Source organism: Aythya ferina (genome assembly GCF_964211825.1).
Source record: "Aythya ferina genome assembly, chromosome: 7".
Classification (NCBI taxonomy): Eukaryota; Metazoa; Chordata; class Aves; order Anseriformes; family Anatidae; genus Aythya; species Aythya ferina.
The window spans coordinates 9007690-9028658 of NC_140302.1; the positions used below are offsets into that span (position 1 = coordinate 9007690).

Below are 20969 nucleotides of genomic sequence, written 5' to 3' on the forward strand. Positions count from 1 at the left end.
GGGGTTTTGTTTCAGCAGGACCAGCACGGCTTTCAGACCCCCTGTCGTTAACTAGCCAAGTGGCCTCTGGTAGATTTATAGCCCAATATGTCCCAGCACCCAATGCTCGCAGCATCGTTTTTAACAGTCCATTGTACTTCGCAACCTTCCCAGAGGCTTGTGGGTGATAAGGGATGTGATACACCCATTCAATGCCATGTCTCTTGGCCCAGGAAGTGATCAAATTGTTTCGGAAGTGACTCCCATTGTCGGACTCAATTCTTTCTGGTGTACCATGTCGCCACAGCACTTGTCTTTCCAGGCCCAAGATAGTGTTTCGGGCCGTGGCATGGTTTACAGGGTATGTTTCCAGCCACCCAGTAGTTGCTTCTACCATGGTGAGTATGTACCGTTTGCCTTGGCGGGTTTGTGGAAGTGGTCCGATGTAGTCAATCTGCCAGGCCTCACCATATCGAAATCCAAGCCATCTCCCCCTATTCCAGGGACACTTTACCCTCATGGCTCGTTTGATTGCAGCACAGATCTCACACTGATGGGTAACCTGTGTGACGGCCTCAATGGTCAGGTCCACCCCTCGATCACGAGCCCATCTGTATGTGGCATCCCTCCCCAGATGTCCTGATGTTTCATGAGCCCATCGAGCTACAGACAGCTCACCCTTACGTCCCCAGTCCAGGTCCACCTGAGCTATTTCAATTTTTGAAGCTCAATCTACGTCTTCGTTGTTCTGATATTCTTCGGTAGCACGATTCTTAAGCATATAGGCATCTACATGACGTACCTTTACAGCCAGGTTTTCTACCCGGGCAGCACTATCTTGCCACAGGGTAGCAGCCCAGATAGGTTTACCTCTGCGCTGCCAGTTGTTCTGTTTCCATTGTCGCAGCCACCCCCATAGCGCATTTGCCACCATCCATGAGTCTGTGTAGAGATACAGTACCGGCCACTTTTCTCTTTCAGCAATTTCTAGGGCCAGTTGTATAGCTTTCACTTCTGCATACTGTCGTGACTCACCTTCCCCTTCCATGGCCTCCACAACTTGTCGTGTGGGACTCCACACAGCAGCTTTCCACTTCCGATGGCTCCCTACCACACGGCAGGATCCGTCAGTAAACAGCACATACTGCTTTCTGTCTTCTGGCAACTCATTGTATGGTGGTGCCTCTTCAGCACGAGTTACTTCTTCTGTCGGTGCTCCGAAATCCCTGCCCTCTGGCCATAATCCTTTCCAGGATTCCCGGGCGGTTGGGTTTCCCCATTCGAGCCCGCTGTGTAATTAACGCTACCCATTTACTCCACGTAGCATCGGTTGCATGATGTGTAGTGGGGATTTTCTCTTTGAACATCCAATGTAACACAGGTAGCCGTGGGGCCAAGAGAAGTTGTGCTTCTGTACCAACAACTTCTGAAGCGGCTCCAATCCCCTCATATGCTGTTAATATTTCCTTTTCAGTTGGGGTGTAATTGGCTTCTGATCCTCCAGAACCCCAAAGGTAGGCCTCGAGTTTCTCCTGGGGTCTTCTGCCAGAGGCTCCAGGTGAGCCCATGCTCCCCAGCTGCAGTGTACAGTATGTTTTGCACAGCTGGTCCAGTACGGACAGGCCCAAGGGCTACTGCACGAGCTATTTCTTGTTTGAGTTGTTCAAAAGCCTGTTGTTGCTCGGGGCTCCACTCGAAAGAGTTCCTCTTTCGAGTCACTCAATATAGAGGAGTCACAAGCTGACTATAGACTGGCACATGCATTCTCCAAAATCCCACAAGACCTAGGAAAGCTTGTGTTTCTTTTTTGCTGGTTGGCGGAGACATAACTGTTATTTTGTTGATCACATCCGTCGGAATGTTGCGACGTCCATCCTGCCATTTTACCCCCAAGAACTGGATTTCCTGTGCAGGTCCCTTGACCTTATTCTGTTTAATGGCAAATCCAGCTTTCAGGACAATTTGAATTATTTTCTTCCCTTTCCCAAAAACTTCTTCTGCTGTGTTACCCCGTACGATGATATCATCGATATACTGCAGGTGTTCAGGAGCTTTCCCCTGTTCCAGTGTCGTCTGGATCAGTCCATGGCAGATGGTAGGGCTGTGTTTCCACCCCTGGGGCAGTCGATTCCAAGTATACTGAATGCCCCTCCAAGTGAAAGCAAATTGTGGCCTGCATGCTGCTGCTAGAGGGATAGAGAAAAATGCATTAGCAATATCAATTGTGGCGTACCACTTTGACTCTAGTTCGTACTGGAGTTCTAGCATGTCTGGCACTGCTGCACTTAGTGGTGGTGTGACTTCATTCAGGCCCCGATAGTCCACTGTTAGCCTCCACTCGCCATTGGACTTTCGCACTGGCCATATAGGACTCTTAAAAGGTGAATGAGTCTTGCTGATCACTCCTTGACTCTCCAGATGGTGAACGAACTCATGGATAGGAATCAGGGAGTCTCGCTTGGTGCGATATTGCCGCCGGTGCACAGTTGGCACTTGCTGTTCTTCAATCCTCAGCAATCCTACAGCAGAAGGGTCTTGTGAGAGACCAGGCAGAGTAGACAGCTGCTTAATCTTCTCTGTGCTCCAGGCAGCTATGCCAAAAGCCCACCGGTACCCTTTTGGATCCTTGAAGTACCCTTTCCTGAGGTAGTCTATGCCGAGGATGCACGGAGCCTCTGGGCCAGTCACGATGGGGTGCTTTTGCCACTCATTCCCAGTTAGACTCACTTCAGCTTCCAATATGGTAAGCTCTTGGGATCCCCCCATCACTCCGGAGATAGAGATGGGTTCTTGGTGGCCTGATGGCATTAGGGTACACTGTGCGCCTGTGTCCAGTAAAGCTGTCTATGTTTGCGGTTCCGGTGTGCCAGGCCATCGAATCCAGACAGTCCAGTAAATCCGGTTGTCCCTCTCCTCTACGTGGCCAGAGGCAGGGCCCCACTAGTCCTGGTCGGAGTATCTATCAATTATTTCTTCCAAACGTGAAGCAGAAGTCTCTTCATCAGGGTCAGGAGTAATACTATTCCTTCTACTGCCTCTGGGGGTCTGTTCAACAGAAACTGGGGCAGCAATCCTCCTAGGGGCCCTCTTTGTTGCTGCTGTATCTTTCCGTAGCTCACGTACCCGAGCAGCTAGGGCCGACGTCGGTTCACCGTCCCACTTCCTCATATCTTCCCCGTGGTCACGTAAATAAAACCGCAAGGTACCTCGCGGTGTGAGTCCCGGATTCTCCCTTGTTTGAGCCGGGGACTGCTGGCGCTTGATGGCCAAAAGATTTTTCCGTCTAGGTGAGGACGAAGCTATGTGTTCATCTAACCGTTGGGACAGTCTCTCCACAGCTGAAATGCAGCCCCGTACTGGGGTAGAGAGATTTTCTTCATATTGATGAAGTTGATTGGACACGTTGTCCACAGTTGGCCCCATCCCCTCGTCCCAACCCATGACTGCCAGTGTGCTGGCATGTGTTGGAGGTGCAGCCCGTACAAACTTCCGCCACATGGACGCTGTGCATTGGACTTCATCGGGGTCTTTAGGTGCCTGGGCATTGTTTAAATCACTATAAAGCATCTCCAGCACAGCTAATTCCCGCAGCTGCTGGAGGCCCTTATCCATAGTGGTCCATTTGTTTACTTGGTAGACAATGTCCTCTTTGTGGGGATACCTTTCTTTCACAGCTGTTAGGATTCGCCTCCAGAGGCTGATAACTTGTGCCTCTCTTCCAATTACTCTGTCAATGAGCCTTTCTCCAGAAAGGGATCCCAGCTGCTTGGCTTCGTTGCCTTCTAGCTGTTGGGTATTGGCCCCGCTATCGCAGCATCGAAGCAGCCAAGTGAGGATGTGCTCACCTGGATGGCGACTGAAGTCTTCTCGTATTTCTCGCAGCTCACTCAAGGATAGAGACCTAGTAGTTTCTGATTCATCTACGATTTCAGTCTCTTCTTCGTGATGTTGCCGTGATAACGCTGCTTTAGAGCCGCTTGCCTTTTCCTCTTCTCCCTCATCTGTAGGAGGAGCTTCTTCCCTTACTAAACGACCTGATCTCCGTTTCCACTGTTTCGTCTTTACTACAGGGGCGACTGATACCATAGATGGTCGGTCCTCTGGGGTGGTCACAGTGTGTGCTGTCTCATCATCAAATTCAAGAACCTCCCTTGAGGGTGCTGGGCAATCTTAATTGACATCTGATAGGCGTAAGCCAGACCCCAGCAGCGTGCAGCCAGCTGGTGGAGTTCTCTAGTATTGCCAGGGTCAGGGCATACATCTTTCAAACATTCTACCAGTTTTCTTGGATTTTGTACTTGTTCAGGGGTGAAATTTAGAACCATTGGAGGAGAAAACCGTGATAGGTACCTGCCCAAATCCCCCCACACACCTTGCCACCCACAACTCTGTCTGGGGACAGGTCCTTGGATAATATTCTTAATAAATTGCTTTACCTTGGGGAAGAAGACAAACACGAGACCTAGTAATAGGAGGATAATATCTCACCAGGGGTATCCAAGATACTGAAAGGCTGCTGTAATTAGCCCACAGGGAGAAAAATAGAAGGCACCACACCCGATATTATTCACGGATTGACTGCTTGAGGCAAAAAAGAAAGCACTGTAATTCTTAATATTTTCAATAAGATAATCTCCAGGAGACCAGGAGGATAACAATGCCGGGCTTGAATACCAAACAAAACTGAAGGCCAGTATGTTACAGCACAACATGATAAAAAAAAAAACAAGCAAAGACTTCAACACTTTCTCCGATCGGATGTAAAGGAAAAAAGAAAACAGAGAGTGGGCTACATACAACGTATCCACACGGAAAAGTATTACCAGAAAACACAGCATTATGACTACCAATATGTTGGTTGTAAATACTTCAATCACTACTATTGTTATCTCAACCAACCCTCGAGCCCCACGTTGGGCGCCAAAAAGGACTGTGGTGGTTTTACTCAGGTGGGCAGCTGAGCTCCACCACAAGCGCTCTCTCACTCCCCCTCTCCTCAAAGAGGAAGGGGGAGAAAATACAACACAGAGAACTCGAGGTTTGAGATAAGAAAGGTTTAATTAAAGGGAAAGGGAATGGGGAGGAAAAAACAGAGACAAAAGAAGCAATCAGTCCGCGCGGAAGCACAGAGAGAGAAAAAATTATTCTCTACTTCCCATCAGCGAGCGGTGTTCGGCCACGCTTCAAACGCGTAGTGGTTGTTCAGGAGGAACAGCCCTCTCCCCCACGAGAGTCCCCCTTTTATTGCTGAGTGTGACGTCAGGTGTTATGGAATATCCCTTTGGTTGGTTTAGGTCAGCTGCCCCGGCAACGTCCCCTCCCCATCACTTGCCCACTCCCAGCCTGCAGGCTCTTGGGGGCTCGGAAGGAGTCCTGATGCTGTGCCAGCACTATGCAGCAATAGACACAACACTGGAGTGAGATCAGTGCTGTTCCAGCTACGAGTGCAGAGTACAGCACTGTGCAGGCTGCTGCAGGGAAAAGGTGACTCCAGCTTAGACAGACCCAACACACGGGGTCCGGGTCCGACTTTGGGTTTCTCAGGGACGGCGGTCCCGGGGTCCAGGTGTCCGGCCTCGGGCGGCGCGGCCCGCTGTCCCGTGTCCCGGGGATCAGAACTCGGGCGGGTTGCGGGCCGACTGTGCCGTGAAGCGGGAGGCTGCTGTCTGCCGGCTCGGGGTCTGGCCGTCCCGGAGACAGGGCGTTCGGTCCCGTGCGAAGCTGCGGCCGGCCGACCCGCGCTCCCCGTTTCTCTATCCCGGGGCGCGGGATCTGACCCTCGCAAGCCCCTGCGCTCCGTTGTCGGGAGACGCTTGTGCTAGTCGCAGCGGTGTGGCCGGCCGTCCCGATTCTCTGGGATCCGGTCTTGGGCGATGCTTGGGAGCCCAGAAGCTCTTGGGAGCCCAGCTGCTAGGGACAGCCGGCCCCGCGCCGCCCGAGGCGGGACACCTGGACAGCGGGACCGCCGTCCCCGAGAAGCCGAGTTCGGCCCCGGAGCCCGCTGAGTCTAGCACAAGACCGGTGCCCAGGGTTTCGGGACGGCCGGCCACCGAACCGCACGGGACCGAAAGCCCGCTCTCTGGGAAGCCGGCGGACGCCAGCCCCCCGCTTCACTGCACGGCCGGCCCCCACGCCCCCTGAATTCGGATCCCCGGGACATGAGATAGCCGGCCCCCGCTATCCGACGGCCCTGGAATCGCCGTCCCCGAACCGTCCAATGTCGGACCCGGAACCCGGTGCTGCTTGCAAACGCGTCGCACAAGACCGGAGCACAGGGGCTCGGAAGAGCCAGCTCCCGCCCTGCCGGAGGCCGGACTCCCGGGCTATGTCCACATGTCTCTTCAATACTTTTAAGGATCGGGTCTCTCACCCCTTCCCCGGGCAGCCTGTTCTAATATCAAACCACCCCTTCCATGAAGAAATGCTTATTTAGTATGGAGATATCCAGTGCTTGTGAACAGAGGTGTTTCTCCCTAGGGGTAGGGCTTGGCATTTCCCTCTCCTGAACTTCAAAAGATTCCTGCCTGCCCCTATTTGCAGCCTGTCAAGGTTCCTCTGAATGCGCAACCCCCCATACAAGGGCCTTTTCCACAGAAGCCACCGACCACCCGCCGCCTCGCCCCCTCCCAATTCGGCCTGCCTCAGGGCGCCACTGACCACCAAACTCCTTGCAGCACCACGCCTCAGCATCCCGAGCTATCCCGACAGCTTCCACCCATCGGGAGGTCCCAGTTGTAATAAATGACCGAGTCCCAAATAGGCTTACAATTAATGTTTACGATTTATTAAAGGAATACAGGTAAGCAAACAGCGCTGGGTGCGCCAGGAGTCTCTGCTCCACCAAGACGCACACCAGTTACATCAGGAGGCTAGTTTTTATGCTGCTAGGCTAATACATATTCATTACTACTTCTACAAAAGGCAGGGTTATTCTAATTACTTCCCAGAATCCGAACGCTCCCACTGGTGCATGCGTTATCAGTCTCCGGTGGTCCCTCCGGGGGCCGCTCGTACTGAAGGCTCGTAGTCTTCCTCCCAGGCTTTGTCCTTTGGTTGTTCTTCAGCTTCTCCCCTCCCCTTATTTAGTAGTTGCTGGGCCAGATGTCAGAAAGCTGTGTCTCGTGCAATAGTCCGCACAGGCACTGCACAGCAAACACTCAAAGTAACATTGACTTCAGTTACTCACAACAGTTACTCACCTGATACAGAACTGCATGCAATAAAGGCAACAAGTACTACATTAGTTTATTCTAACAGATCCTACTAGCTGGTACCTCAAAAAGATATGCGTAGCATACCCCTCACTACTTGGAAACGCATCAGTCCATAAACTCTGATCCACCTGTAGAAGCCTGCAACTGACCGAAGGAAAAACAAACACCCCAAAGAGCAGCCCAAGCAGAATGAGCTCTCTGAGGGGATGCCTGGGACTCACATACCATTTGGCCCCGCCTAGCACCCAAACCCAATCACCTGGGAAAGGGTAGGGGCAAAGCACAAGGAAGTAGGAAGAGAGCAGCAGCAGCTGTGGTGGTTTTTTTCTTTTTGCTCGTGTGTGATTTTTCTGTTTATTTTTTAATCCGTTTTACCTCAACAGCGTGCATAGTGCAGACAAGAGAAGTAGGGTGTTTCTAGAAGCAAAAATCCCCATGCTCTTGCTGCAGCTTTGAATATTAAAAGACATTATGACCAAGCAAGTAATTGGAACTCTTCCAACTGGAATTAGCTCAAACTTTTATTTACGTATAAAGAAAAAACTAGGAGTAGAACATCTGCTCCATCTTTTCCTCTCTCACCTTGCCATAGGCAGCTCTGGCTGTGACGTCCCAGATTGCATACTGTGTTTCAGCTTTAATAAATGAAAACCTTTACCCTAACCCTTACCCTTATCCTAACCATTAGCTTACCCTTATTCTTACCCTAAACCTAACCCTTACCCTTACCCTTACCCTTACCCTTGCCCTTGCCCTTACCCTTACCCTTACCCTTACCCTTACCCTTACCCTTACCCTTACCCTTACCCTTACCCTTACCCTTACCCTTACCCTTACCCTACTCCTTACCCCAACCCTTACCCTAAACCTAACCCTTTCCCTAAACCTAAACCTTATCCTCACCCTAAGCCTTACCCTAACCCTTACCCTTAGCCTTACCCTTGCCCTAACCCTTACCCTTACTCTAATCTGAACCCAAACCCTAACCCTAATACTCTCACCCTAACCCTTACCCTAACCCTAACCACAACCCCAACCCCTAACCCCTAACCCTTACCCTAACCCTCTAAACCTATCCCTAACCCTAGCCCTCTAAGCCTAACCCTCTAAGCCTAACCCTAACCCTCTAACCCTAACAATAACCCCCAACCCAAACCCTCACCTGAAACCCCAACTCTAGCCCCAGCCCTAGCCCCTAACCCTAGTTCCCGAGAACTACATCTCCCGGTATGCTCTGGGCATTCAACATGGCCTCCCGGAAGTCTGGAGTCCCGAGAACTACATCTCCCGGCATGCTCTGGGCACCCAACATGGCCTCCCAGTGCCGGAAAACTACACCTACCAGCATTCCCCGAACAGCCGGCATGGCCAATCACAGGCCGAGTGCTCGAGAACTACATTTACAAGCACTCACTGCAACCCTCACCGCCCTTACAAAAAAAGCCTCAAGCCCTAACATCAAAAAAACCTCGAAACCCCTACAGGCCTAACCCAAACTATTTACCACACTAAACCCCTGAAGACCTATGCCTAAAACCCCTAACCCTAAATCTTAGGATGCTCAAAACCCAAACCCAACCCAAAACGTTATGATTTAAAGATCAAAGCCGAATTTCCTTAAGTGGTATATTCTTTATTGCAGCGCTGGATGCACGGGGGATCCTTCCGCCTATCGTGCATGTTCGAAGTGACAAACTATCTCGTATTTATACAGGGAATCAATGAATATTCGATTAGCACCTATACATATTCATTACCTAACCCCGCCTACCCTCGCTTCGTATGCTAATTAGCTTATCAGTCCTTGCGCTTGCGCAAAGCCTTCCAAGAATTGTGGGCCAGGGTCTCCAGGATGTGGGTAGTGGTCTTTGGGAGGAAGGCCGTAGGTCTTCCTCGTAATGCACTTTCTTAATCGGTTGTTTTCCAGGCTGTAAAAATGCTGAGTTGTCTTTCGGTTTAACTGGGGGTCGGCGGATAACAGGATGTCTCAGTTAACAGGACAGAACAGACAGTTGACTCAAGTTATCTCAAGTCTCAGCCTGACTGAGTGTTAACGGATAATGGGGTGTTTTCAAATAACAAAAATGCTTAAACGTAACAGAAGGTCTACGGATAACAAAATGTTGTTTACTTTGTCCTTGCTAACTTTTAATCACAGGTTTTATTCTATCCTAAAGTAAGTTTATACAATATCAAACCACAAGCTTTATTCTATCCTAAAATGAGTTTATACTATATCAGTTAGGATGCTCAAAGCCCTAGCCCAAAAACTTAGGACGCTCAAAACACAAACCCAATAACTTTGGATACTCAAAACGCAAACCCAAAACATTAAGATGCTCCAAACCCTATCCTGAAAATTTAGGACGCTCCAAACCCTATCCTGGAAATATTAAGATGCTCCAAACCCTATCCGGAAAACTTTGGACGCTCCAAACCCTATCCCGAAAGCTTAGGACGCTCCAACCCCTGACCCAAAAATATCAGGACGCTCAAAGCCCTAACCCAAAAACATTAGGACGCTCAAAACCCAAACCCAAAAACATTAAGATGCTCAAAACCCTTTCCCAAAAACTTAGGATGCTTAAAAGCCTTTCCCAAAAAATTAGGGCACACAAAAGCCTAACCCCAACAATTAAGATGCTCAAAATCCAAACCCCCAAAATTAGGATACCCTGGCCCTGGAGAACCTAACCTGAAAAAAAAAAAAAAAAAAAAAAAAGATCTTAAAACCCTAACCGTAAATAACTGACCAAAAATAAAACCCTAAGACTCTAACCCTAAAAAACGTATCAACACTACAACCCAAAAAACTCTAATACCCTAACACGCTAACCCTGAAACCCTGAAAACCCTAACCCCCAAATCCTTAAAATCCTAACCGTTAAAACTCCAACCCTAAAAACCTTAAAATCCTAAACATAAACCCTGAAACCCCTTACCCTGAAACCCAAACCCTAGTGCCCAATCCCTGAAACCTTAAAACCCTGAATCAATCTGTAGCAAATAGCATAGGCTGAGTCGAGGATCTCAGTACGGTAGCATTATTATTCGAGATTACAATGGCGGGTGTCCCACAAGCAGGAGGGTGCCTACCAATTCCATACACAGCTTCGGTCCTTCACCGGCCAAGTCCCTCGCGGGAGATTGGAACCGCGGTTAGAAGACCTCCACAATCGCTTCGGAACTAAGTTCCATCTCAGTCACACTCTTACACACACAGGCAACCGAACCCCACCCAACCGAACGATATACGCTTTAAATGCTTACGACTCCATCATCTTCGTTCGGATCTTCACACACAGAATTATGGGCAAAATATAGTTCTGCGGCTGGTAAGGGAGATGAAAAAAATAATCAGAAGCTTTGCTTACCTTTATTCAGGTTCAAGATGCCATTTGTTCCGACCTGACTCAAACAGCAGCCACCAAATGGTGGGGGTGCCTCTCCGCGATCAAACCAGAAATCAGGAACCAAAGCCCTCCCGGACGAGCCTCCAGTTGTAATAAATGACTGGGTCCCAAATCGGATTGCAATTGAAATTTACAATTTATTAAATGAATAGAGGTAAGCAAGCAGCGCTGGGTGCACCAGGAGTCTCTGCTCCACCAAGACGCACACAAGTTACATCGGCGGCTGGTTTTTATGCTGCTAGGCTAATACATATTCATTACTACTTCTACAAAAGGCAGGGTTATTCTAATTAGTTCCCAGAATCCAAACCCTCCCACTGGTGCATGCGTTATCAGTCTCCGGTGGTCCCTCTGGGGGCCGCTCGTACTGAAGGCTCGTAGTCTTCCTCCCAGGCTTTTCTCTTGTCCTTCTCCTTTGTCCATCTTGGCTGGATGGCAGACACTAGCATAGTGTCCCATGCAACAGTTGTAATAGTTAGCAGTTATTCTGAAACCCCTTTGTTCTCTTATCCCCTATTGACCCGAATTGCTGGACCATTCCTTTGCAAGATACAAGAACTATATATATTAACCACTGTGGTTTTCTCAGACGTGTGGTTATACAAGGGTACGTAAGACAGAAGGTCACATTTCATCATATCATGCGGCCCCAGCATTGTTCCATATTGACACGAATCAGATGAACTCATTTCACACTGTTAAGCTGTCTTATCGCTGCAAGCGTATCTCAATACCACCTTCCTTCCCTCTACAGGATGTAACTGCGCAAAAACAACATTTTTATTCCCACAACCTTGATCCCCTTACCCTGAAAGCCTTATTCCCCTTAAACCTAACAACTCTAACCACAACCCTAACCCTTATTATCAACCCCCTAACGCTAATGACACTGACCTTAATCCAAACCCCAAACTGCCCCTAACCCCAGACAACCAACAATGAAACACACACACACAAAGATGGAAACTACAAAAAAGGCAAAACCCTGGATACAGGCCCCAAATCACAAATACGCAACCAAAACGCTACAGAAAAGCCCCAGATGCAGGCCCCAAATGCTACAGCTAGGCCTCAAAAGCTCAAGATGCATCCCAAAGCAAAAATGCAGACCCCAAACGTTACAGAAAAGCCTCCAAACCCAGGCTGCAGAAGTCTACAAGCAGGCCCCAAACTGCCAACAGAAGCAGGCACCAACCACACCCAGATGCAGACCCCAACTGCCCACAAGCAGCTCCTACCCCACCACCCCCTCCCAAGAACTGGACTCCACACAGACACTGGCCCAAGACCCGGGCCCGCCCCCTGCCCCCCCCTCACCCCCCCACCCTCCCCCCCGACACAGGTGTACAAGCAGCTCACAACCCGCCTCTTCAGAGAAAGGTCCCAGCCCCCCCCCCCTCAAGACATGGGATGCGGAGGTGTACAACCAACTCCCAACTCCCTCCCCCTCAAAGGGAGGCCCCAAAGACCCCCAAATGGAGGCTCCTAGAGTGAACAAGCACCTCCCAACTCCCCCAGGCACAGGCACCCCCCCCCCCCAAACACAGGCCACAAAGGTGTATAAACAGCCCAGACCCCCCTTCAAGACCCAGGCCCCTATAGTGTACAAGCAGCTCCCAACCACCCACAGATGCAGGCCCCAACCCCTCTCAAAAGGGAGGCACCTAGAATGCATGAGCAGCTCCCAACCCCCCTAAACATAGGTCCAAAAGTGCACAAGCAGCTCCCAACCCCCCTCAAATACAGACCCCAAAAGTGTACAAGTAGCTCCCCCCCAGAGACAGGACCCAAAGGTGTACAACCAGTTCCCAACACCCCTGAGACACAGCCCCCAACCCCCCCCCCCCAGACACAGGGCCACAAATTCTACAAGCAGCTCCCAACCCCTGCAAGGCAGGCCCCCGACCCTATACAAGCAGCTCCCAACCCTCCCCCCCCGCCCCGAGGGAGGCCCCCAAGCCCCCCCAAACACAGGCCCCTACAGTGTACAGGCAGCTCCCAGCCACCCCCAGATGCTGGCCCCAAAGTTGTACAAACAGCTCCCAGCCACCCTGCAGAAACAGATTCCTACATTGTACAAGCAGTTCCCAGCCCCCTAGACACAGGCCCTGACCCCCCACAGATGCAGGCCCCAAAGGTGTACAAGCAGCTCCCACCCCCCCCCCAGACGCAGGCCCCAAGCCCCGCCCCCAAACACAGGCCCCTACAACCAGCACCCAACCCCCTACCCCCGATGCCAGCCCCAAAGGTGTAGAAGCAGCTCCAAACCTCCTCCCTCAACCCAGGCTCCAACAGTGTACAAGCAGCTCCCAACCAACCCTCCCCTTCCCCCTCCCACCCACCCCCAACCGCCCCCCTCTACCCACCCCCCCCCCTCCCCCCCCCCGGACACAGGCTCCAAAAGAATACAAAGAGCTCCCACCCCTTCCCCAGACGCAGGTCTCAACCCCCCCTGCACCCAGAAGCAGGCCCCAAAGGTGTACAGTCAGCTCCCAACCCCCTCAATGCTGGCCCCAAGGGTCTACAAGCAGCTCCCCTCTTGTCCCCAGATACCGGCCCCCAGACACAGACCCCAAAAGCCTAATCACAGGCCCTGAACTCTGGAGGCAGGCTCCAAAACCCAGGACAAAGCCCCAGTGGTTCGAGACAGGGCCCAAATCCCAGACACAGGCCTCAAACGCTAAACATATGCCAAGAAAAGTATTAGTGCTGGTGCCAAATGTTACAGACAGGCCCAAAAGCCCGAGATGCACAAGGCTGAGATGTAACTTGGCTTTCTGAATTACTGGAAAGCAGCTTTCATTCTCAGATAATTGTGTGCAGGCTAGATAGGATGGGGCTTCAGGCACCACTTCACCTGAGGAAACACACTGCCATCAGGCACCGCTGTGCCAGACAAGCTTTTTCTGCTAGAACACCCTACTCAGATGCACTGTGGCATTCAAGTGAACTGCTTTCATGCAAATATAATGACTGATGTTACAACCCACCTTGCCTGTGGCACCTGATGAACAGAAGAGTAAGCCACCGCAGCGCTTCAAAACCATCCCTGCACGTGCCGCTCCTTGTCGCTCTCTGGCCTTATCTCATATCCTTAGTCACTTCTGTGGAGAGCCTGCCACGGCACCTGCAAAGCAAGACGGACACCTTTCATAGTCACCTTGTGCTACTTGGTCGTTCTGCTCCAACCCAGCTCATGACCAGCCCCTCTTCTTACACAGCTCTTCAGAGTGCAGTTTGCTCCTTGGAGCCTGTGCGAGACACCTGTGAAAGAAAAAGAAATGCATAGGCCTATGCAGCATCCAAAGACACAGCACAAGTAGGTAAGTTACTCTCATCTGCTCCCTTACCTCTGCCGCTTACCAGCCCCCGAGGCAGATGCTTCAATCTACCCTCTTCAAACAGCTACAACACCTCTAAAAGACAAAGAGGGGATGCTTAGAGGAACAGTGAGACCTACAACACAACAACTGCTACATCTGTTCCTCACTCACCTTGCCAGAGGCAGCTCTGCGTGTGACGTCCCAGGTTGTACACTGCGTTACCTAACCCTTACCGTAACCCTTACCCTAACCCTTCTCACCCTTACCATTACCCAAATCCTTACCTTTACTTTTTCCTTACCCTTACTCTTTCCTTTAACCTTACCCTTACCCTATACCTTACTCCAACCCTTCCCCTTACCTTCCCCTTCCCCTTACACTTAACCTAACCCTTACCCTTACCCTTCCGCTTCCCCTAAAACATATCCTAACACTTTCCCTTACCCTTACACTTACCCTAACCCTTACTACTACCCTTACACTTAGTCTTGCCCTAATCCTTGCTTTCACCCTTACACTTATCCTAACCCTTACCCTTACCCTTACTCAAACCCTTACTCAAACCCTTACTCTAACCCTTACCATGACCCATACCCTTACACTTACTATTACACCTGACCCGTACCCTTAAACTTACCCTAACCCTTACCCTTACTCAAACCCTTACCCTGACCCTTATACACACCTTTACCCTTACCCTTAACCTTTCTGCTACACTTACCCTTTTCCTAAATCTAAATCTTACCCTTACCCTTACCCTAACCCTTACCCTTACCCTATCCCTTACACTTATCCTTATTCATACAACTTATCCTTAAACTAACACTTATCCTTAACCTAACCCTAACCCTAAATCTTACCCCAACGCTGACCCTTACATTAACCCTAACCCTTACCCTAAACCTTACACTTACTCTTAACCTTAAGCCTACCCTTAACCTTAACCTAATACTTACCCTTTCTTATCCGTCACCCTAACCCTAAAATTAACCCTAACCATTACCCTAACACGTACCCTTACACTAAACCTAACCCTAAACCTTACTCTATCCCTTACCTGACCCGTACCTTACCCTTACCCTTACCCTTACCCTTACCCTTACCCTTACCCTTACCCTTACCCTTACCCTTACCCTTACCCTTACCCTTACCCTTACCCTTACCCTTACCCTTACCCTTACCCTTACCCTTACCCTTACCCTTACCCTTACCCTTACCCTAAACCTTACACTTACCATATAACATACCCTAACACATACTTGTACCCTTAACCTTACCGTTACCCTTACACTTACCCTTACTTTATCCGTTACACTTATGCTTACCCTTAACATAAACCTTACCTTTACCAAAACCATACAACAACACTTACAAGTACGCTTAAGCTTACACTTACCCTAGCAATTACTCGTACAATTACCCTTACCCTTAACCTTACCCTTACCCTTGCCCTTGCCCTTGCCCATACCATTACCCTTACACGTAACGTAACCCTAAACCATACACTTCTCCTAACACTTACCCTTACCGTAACCCTTACCCTTTCTGCTACACTTACCCTTAGCCTAAATCTAAACCTTACCCTTACCGTTACCCTAACCCTAACACTTACCCTTACCATTACCCGTACACTTACTCTTACCCTTACCCTATATCTTAACCCTATCCTTACCCTGACCCTTACATTAACCCTAAACCGTACCCTAAACCTTACACTTACTCTTAACCTTAACCTTACCCTTAACCTTAACCTACTACTTACCCTTACCTTTCCCTAACCCTAACCCTAAAATTAACCCTAACCATTACCCTAACAGTTACCCTAACCCTAACCCTTACTCTAACCCTTACACTGACCCGTAGCCCTACACTTACCCGTACCCTGACACTTACCCTAACCCTTACCCTGACCATAGCCCATACCCTAACACATACTTGTACCCTTAACCATACTGTTACCCTTACCCTTACTCTATCCGTTACCCTTATGCTTACCATTAACATAAACCTTACTCTTAACCTTACCCTTACCATAAGCCATAGAAAAACACTTACATGTTCACTTACGCTTACACTTACCCTAGCAATTACTCGTACAATTACCCTTAACCTTACCATTAACCTACCCCTAAACCTTACCCTTATCCTAACATTTACCCTTATACTAAACCTTACCCTTTCTGCTACACTTATCCTTTGCCTAATTCTAAACCTTACCCTAACCCTCACCTTACCTAAATCTAACCATAACCCTAACCCTCACCCTTACCCTTACCATTATACTTACTTTTACCTTTAACCTAAACCTTACCCAGCCCTTACACCCTTACATTAACCCTAACCCTTACCCTAAACCTTACACTTATTCTTAACCTTAACCTTAGCTATAACCTAATGCTTACCCTTACCTTTCCCTAAACCTAACACTAAAATTAACCCTAACCATTACCCTTACACATACCCTTACCCTTACCCTTCCCATAGCTCATACCCTAACACATACTTCTACCCTTAACCTTACTGTTACTCTTACCTTTACTCTATCAGTTACCCTTACGCTTACCATTAACATAAACCTTACTCTTAACCTTACCCTTAACATAAGCCATAGAAAAACACTTACATGTTCACTTACGCTTACACTTACCCTAGCAATTATTCGTACAATTACCCTTACCCTTACACTTCCCCTTACCAAACCATTACCCTTACCCTTAACCTAACCCTTAACCTTACTCTTATCCTAACACTTACCCTTACCGTAACCCTTACCCTTTCTGCTACGCTTTCCCTTAGCCTAAATCTAAACCTTACACGTACCCATACCGTAACCCTCACCCTTACCATTATCCATACCCTTATTCTTAACCTTACCCTAACCCTTAGCTTTACACTTAAGGTTACCATTAACCTTACCCTTACCCTAACACTTATCCTGAACCTAACCCTTACCCTTACCTAAACCCTTACCCTGATCCTTACATTAACCCTAACCCTTCCCTAAACCTTACACTTACTCTTAACCTTAACCTTACCCTTACCCTTAACCTAATACTTACCCTTTCTTATCCGTCACCCTAACCCTGAAATTAAGCCAATCCATTACCCTAACACTTACCCTTACCCTAACCCTAATCCTAACTCTAAACATTAACCTGACTTGTACACTTACCTTATCATTACACTTACCCTAACACTTACCTTTACCATAGCCCATAACCTAACTCATACTTCTACCCTTAAACTTACCGTTACACTTACCCTTACTCTACCCGTTACCCTTATGCTTACCCTTAACATAAACCTTACCCTTAACCTTACCCTTACCATAAGCCATACAGCAACACTTACAAGTACACTTAAGCTTATATTTACCCTTGCAATTACTCCTAAAATTACACTTACCCTTACCCTTACCCTTACCCTTAGCCTTACCCTTACCCTTAGCCTTACCCATAACATTACGGTTACCCTTAATCTAACCCTAAACCTTACCCTTATCTTAACCCTTACCCTTTTTGCTACACTTGCACTTAGCCTAAATCTAAACCTTACACTTACCCTTACCCTTACCCTCAATCTTACCATTACCCATGCCCTTTCTCTTACCCTTATCCTAACCCTTATCCTTACACTTACTGTTACCTTTAACATTACCCTTACCCTAACACTTACCCTAACACTTACCCTTACCCTATCACTTCCACTTATCCTTATCCATACCTTTACCCTTACCCTAAACCTTACCCTTAACCTAACCCTAATCCTAAACCTTACCTGAACCCTTACCCTGACGCTTACGTTAACCCAAACACTTACCCTAAAACTTAAACTTACTCCTATCCTTAACCTTACCCTTAACCTAATACTAACCCTTACATTTCCCTCACCCTAACCCTAAAATTAACCCTAATCATTACTCTAACAATTACCCTAAACCTAACCCTAACCCTTACCCTGACCCGTACCCTTACCACAGAATCACACAGAATCACAGAATTTTCTAGGTTGGAAGAGACCTCAAGGTCATCGAGTCCAACCTCCAACCTAACGCTGACAGCCCTCCACTAAACCATATCCCTAACCTTATCCTTATCCTTACCAAACCATTACTCTTACCCTTAACCTAACCCTCAACCTTACCCTTATCCTAACACTTACACTTATTGTAACCCTTACCCTTTCTGCTACACCTACCCTTAGCCTAAATCTAAACCTTACACTTACCCTTAGCCTAAACCTCACCCTTACCATTACCCATACCCTTACTCTTACCCTTACCCTAACCCTTACCCTTACACTTCCCGTTACCATTAACCTTACCCTTACCCTAACACTTACCCTTACCCTATCCCTTACACTTATCCTTATCCATACAACTTATCCTTAAACTAACACTTAACCTTAACCTAACCCTAAACCTTACTCCAGCCCTTACCCTGACCCTTACATTAACCCTTACCCTTACCCTAAACCTTAGACGTGCTCTTAACCTTAACCTTAGCTGTAACCTAATACTTACCCTTACGTTTCCCTCACCCTAAGCCTAAAATTAACCCTAACCATTACCCTAACAGTTACCCTAACCCTAACCCTTACTCAAACCCTTGCAACGACCCGTACCCTTACACATACCGTTACTCTTACCCTTACCCTAACCCTTACCCTTATACTTCCCGTTACCATTAAGCTTACCCTTACCCTAACACTTACCCTTACCCTATCCCTTACACTTATCCTTATCCATACAACTTATCCTTAAACTAACACTTAACCTTAACCTAACCCTAAATCTTACCCCAACCCTTACGCTGACCCTTACATTAACCCTAACCCTTACCCTAAACCTTACACTTACTCTTAACCTTAAGCTTACCCTTAAGCTTAACCTAATACTTTCCCTTTCTTATCCGTCACCCTAACCCTAAAATTAACCCTAACCATTACCCTAACACGTACCCTTACACTAAACCTAACCCTAAACCTTACTCTATCCCTTACCCTGACCCGTACCTTACCCTTACCCTTACCCTTACACTTACCCTAAACCTTACACTTACCATATAACATACCCTAACACACTACCATACACTTACCCTACCATACCCTAACACACCTAACATACACTTACCCTAGCAATTACTCGTACAATTACCCTTACCCTTAACCTTACCCTTACCCTTACCCTTGCCCTTACCCATACCATTACCCTTACCCTTAACGTAACCCTAAACCATACACTTCTCCTAACACTTACCCTTACCGTAACCCTTACCCTTTCTGCTACACTTACCCTTAGCCTAAATCTAAACCTTACCCTTACCGTTACCCTAACCCTAACACTTACCCTTACCATTACCCGTACACTTACTCTTACCCTTACCCTATATCTTAACCCTATCCTTACCCTGACCCTTACATTAACCCTAAACCGTACCCTAAACCTTACACTTACTCTTAACCTTAACCTTACCCTTAACCTTAACCTACTACTTACCCTTACCTTTCCCTAACCCTAACCCTAAAATTAACCCTAACCATTACCCTAACAGTTACCCTAACCCTAACCCTTACTCTAACCCTTACACTGACCCGTAGCCCTACACTTACCCGTACCCTGACACTTACCCTAACCCTTACCCTGACCATAGCCCATACCCTAACACATACTTGTACCCTTAACCATACTGTTACCCTTACCCTTACTCTATCCGTTACCCTTATGCTTACCATTAACATAAACCTTACTCTTAACCTTACCCTTACCATAAGCCATAGAAAAACACTTACATGTTCACTTACGCTTACACTTACCCTAGCAATTACTCGTACAATTACCCTTAACCTTACCATTAACCTACCCCTAAACCTTACCCTTATCCTAACATTTACCCTTATACTAAACCTTACCCTTTCTGCTACACTTATCCTTTGCCTAATTCTAAACCTTACCCTAACCCTCACCTTACCTAAATCTAACCATAACCCTAACCCTCACCCTTACCCTTACCATTATACTTACTTTTACCTTTAACCTAAACCTTACCCAGCCCTTACACCCTTACATTAACCCTAACCCTTACCCTAAACCTTACACTTATTCTTAACCTTAACCTTAGCTATAACCTAATGCTTACCCTTACCTTTCCCTAAACCTAACACTAAAATTAACCCTAACCATTACCCTTACACATACCCTTACCCTTACCCTTCCCATAGCTCATACCCTAACACATACTTCTACCCTTAACCTTACTGTTACTCTTACCTTTACTCTATCAGTTACCCTTACGCTTACCATTAACATAAACCTTACTCTTAACCTTACCCTTAACATAAGCCATAGAAAAACACTTACATGTTCACTTACGCTTACACTTACCCTAGCAATTATTCGTACAATTACCCTTACCCTTACACTTCCCCTTACCAAACCATTACCCTTACCCTTAACCTAACCCTTAACCTTACTCTTATCCTAACACTTACCCTTACCGTAACCCTTACCCTTTCTGCTACGCTTTCCCTTAGCCTAAATCTAAACCTTACACGTACCCTTACCGTAACCCTCACCCTTACCATTATCCATACCCTTATTCTTAACCTTACCCTAACCCTTAGCTTTACACTTAAGGTTACCATTAACCTTACCCTTACCCTAACACTTATCCTGAACCTAACCCTTACCCTTACCTAAACCCTTACCCTGATCCTTACATTAACCCTAACCCTTCCCTAAACCTTACACTTACTCTTAACCTTAACCTTACCCTTACCCTTAACCTAATACTTACCCTTTCTTATCCGTCACCCTAACCCTGAAATTAAGCCAATCCATTACCCTAACACTTACCCTTACCCTAACCCTAATCCTAACTCTAAACATTAACCTGACTTGTACACTTACCTTATCATTACACTTACCCTAACACTTACCTTTACCATAGCCCATAACCTAACTCATACTTCTACCCTTAAACTTACCGTTACACTTACCCTTACTCTACCCGTTACCCTTATGCTTACCCTTAACATAAACC

The 20969-nt window shown here is 47.8% G+C and overlaps 1 long non-coding RNA gene across 3 annotated transcripts in view; it reads right to left on the minus strand.

Annotated features, from left to right (window-relative positions):
- Nucleotides 1–20969, minus strand: part of LOC311439513 — a 160665-nt gene that overhangs the window by 125975 nt on the left and 13721 nt on the right. For 2 of the 3 annotated variants that reach the window (XR_014694771.1, XR_014694772.1), the window contains exons 1-4: nucleotides 14101–14237; nucleotides 13957–14022; nucleotides 13824–13870; nucleotides 13597–13733 (exon numbers count right to left, since the gene is read on the minus strand). This is a non-coding gene — a long non-coding RNA (uncharacterized lncRNA). Of the gene's footprint in view, nucleotides 1–13596; nucleotides 13734–13823; nucleotides 13871–13956; nucleotides 14023–14100; nucleotides 14238–20969 lie in introns of those variants that run through there. The other variant, XR_014694770.1, reaches the window with a different exon arrangement.